Source organism: Lissotriton vulgaris, unplaced genomic scaffold (genome assembly GCF_964263255.1).
Source record: "Lissotriton vulgaris unplaced genomic scaffold, aLisVul1.2 SCAFFOLD_10087, whole genome shotgun sequence".
Taxonomy (NCBI): domain Eukaryota; kingdom Metazoa; phylum Chordata; class Amphibia; order Caudata; family Salamandridae; genus Lissotriton; species Lissotriton vulgaris.
This window is the reverse complement of record NW_028248711.1, coordinates 35,818-38,884: the sequence shown is the minus strand read 5'-3', so window position 1 is coordinate 38,884 and position 3,067 is coordinate 35,818. Positions and strand designations below refer to the sequence as shown.

General features: G+C 42.7%; 1 long non-coding RNA gene across 1 annotated transcript; it reads left to right on the top strand.

Annotated features, from left to right (window-relative positions):
* The first annotated feature begins 1,763 nt into the window (after positions 1-1,763).
* On the top strand, positions 1,764-2,768 carry LOC147663852 (uncharacterized). Its single transcript, XR_015305211.1, has 3 exons — positions 1,764-1,908; positions 2,089-2,230; positions 2,681-2,768. It is a non-coding gene; the product is annotated as an uncharacterized LOC147663852 (long non-coding RNA).
* The last annotated feature ends 299 nt before the right edge of the window (positions 2,769-3,067 follow it).

Genomic DNA, 3,067 nt, shown 5'->3' with positions numbered 1-3,067 from the left:
ACTATTCTTTCAAAGCACGGAAGCTGCTACGCGTCATTCAGCGGGAGCATAATTTGCCAGTCAAAGCACTGATCCAGGAGGTCCCAACACGTTGGAACTCGACTTATTTCATGCTTGAGCGTCTCTTTGAACAGTACATACCACTGAATGCTTATGTAATGTCAAGAAGATTAGTGGATCCTACTGTTAATCTTAAAAGCCTGACCGTTGAGATGTGGCAGTGGGACATCATTAAATGCTTGACAGAGATGCTACAACCTTTTGAGGTGTTCACACGTGCAGTTAGCAGGGAGGACTGTACTATGGGCCAAGCCATCCCATTGTTGTACATGCTCGAGCAACAGCTGAAGGAGGTCTGTGAAACATACGAAGGTGACGAAGAAAAAGTTGATGCATGTACCTTGGCCAAGGCCTTACGCAACCGCTTATCTGTAAATGCAAGGCTTAAAATGATTGTGTCAGATCTAAATTACATAACTGCAACAATCTTGGATCCACGGTACAAATTGTTTGTCAGCAGTAGCGCAGTCATTCCTTTTTCAGATGGGGATGTTGCCAATTACAAAAGTTCCATAGCTGTGGAAGCTAATGATTTCGAAACTGAACGGCTGTTACTTAAAGGCCTGACAGTGCCAGCCCAGGACAGTCAAAGTACTCCAGGCCATCCTCCTGAGGCAACTCAGGCAAGTTCATCAGAGCATGAGAGCGGTGCGTCCGCTTCCCAGCAGGCACCAACAGTACCAAAAGCAGCACCTACACGATCTGATTCAGCAGACACAACCAAAAGCATAACTGCTTTTTTTCTACAGAAGGGGATGGGTAAGTCCGTTGCTGTTGCAAAGGGGAAAGAGGAGCAGCAAAGCCGAGCACCAATGAACACTGAGCGGATGGTTCAGGCCTATCTGGATGACACAACAGAGGTGTTCATGGAGCAAAGCCCATTGGTCTATTGGTATGAAAGAAGGAGACAGTGGCCAGTGCTGAGCAGGCTGGCGATAAAGTATTTGGCTTGTCCTGTAGCCAGTGTCGCCTCTGAGCGGGTTTTCAGTGCTGCTGGTGCCATTGTGACATCGAAAAGGACCAGTCTCTCCCCCAAAAGCGTCGAGAGGCTGACAATGATAAAAATGAATCAACACTTCATACCACCAGACTATACTGTACGTGAAACCGAGCAGGATGAAGAAAGCGAGCCCGAAGAATTCATCACTGCTGGGTTACATGACCTACTGCTGTCCGGACCCACAGAGTTTGAGGACGAGCACCTCTTCCCTGACCAATAGGCTGTTAAATTGTGACTTTTTCCATTCTTTTATTTGTGTTATTTATTTTCTTATTAAAAATGACTTTCTGGTGCAAAACTGCTAATCTTAAAATAAAAAGCTCAACCAAATCCATCCCCACCACTCATTCTTTTAATGTACCTACTGGAGTTGCACACCTGTGCATTTATTTTCGCTGTATCTTTTTTAGTTACCTCCTGGAGTTGCACGCCTGTGCATTTATGTTCCATGTTGACTGCACTCCTCAGAGTCTTGCTCCATCTTCTTGACTCCCACTCAAGTCAATACAATTCCATCTTGGCAGCCATACATTTGATGTTGTAGATGGAGTATAGTACAATAACAATAATGTAGCCTCTAACAGTCCCTCCATAATAAGTGAACCGTACATGACTACAGCCATCCTCTATTTCATTTGAAATCTGCAACTCATAATAACTGCCTTGCTGAGTCTTACTCTTAAGGCTACCACCTCTGTCTGCAGGCATTCAGAGACGACTCTTCTGTGTCAAAAGAAACTTGAGCAGGCATCCACAACTGAAGTCAACTTGTTGTGATGACTCGCATTACAAAGGCTCGGCAGCATCTGTGATCAATCTTCTGACAGTGAAAGAGAAGAGCAAAACAGGTATAAAAATGAATGATGCCATGCATTGCATTGGATGTATTTTTTTGCTGACTCTGAGCTAATGTGCATGGACTTGAAGTATACTAGTAACTTCAGTTCAGACTCACGTGATAGCCAATTTTTCCATGTTATTTACTAATAATAGAAATTATTTACGCACTTGTGTTCCTACTACTACAGATGCAGTCAGGACTTAATTTATCGTAGTCACTCACTACAGACTGAGTTGCTGATGATAATGATGGTGACCACCATATCTTTGCTGTCAGGCAGTTGGATCTGAGCTGATTGATGCACGATGTTTCTTGGAGTGGAATACAAGGTAATAAATAAATACAAATAAGAGTCACAGCACAGTAGACCCAGGCTACTACATGTTTGTGCACAGTGCTGTGGTAGAGTACAATAGTGGTATGATTGATGACTGAGAATGACGCATTGATTTTGTTGATTAATTTTGTAAATGCTAGGTTGCTTTTTCAATTTCATTCACCTTTCTGTGGCTCTGAAATTTTTAGGGAAATGCAGTTTGTATAACGGCCAAACCTGTGTCGTCGTGGGCCTGTTGTTGTGTGCTGGCTCCTGTCTTTTTTTGTACTTCTAGATTAAAAATGATATGCAACTAGTAGACTTATACAAATTGTATCCAAGCCGCCTCAGTCTGAAAGTCCTCTCATACGACTACTCCTCTTCTATTGTTTTTATTATCTTCACTGTATTAAAATTTGTTTAGGTCATTCACATTCTTTCGTATTTGCCTTTTCTTTTTCAGGCTGGACATCTTTCACCCACTGCTTTATAGTATGAGCATCAACTCTCACCCTTACCACAAATCCTCATCATCAAGCAATTGGATTGCGGGAAACCAAGAATCATATTCAGCGTGTCGTTTTCTTACGTCCATTGCTTACAATCATTAGCTAGCGGATCAACATCATAAATCATCGTCTTCATTGTTTTGCTTTTGTTGTCTCCAATCTCCATGCGTACTGTTTTTCTTTCTCAAACCTTTCCCAAAACCCCCGTACCCATCCATTAAACAAACCCTAACCCTCTTCCCCCGGGCTGCATGGTTACATTGAGGTGTGATGTTTCTTACATTAAATATACACCAACAATTTGATCACGCGCTTGCTGGGGCAGATGTGGTCAAAGCAAC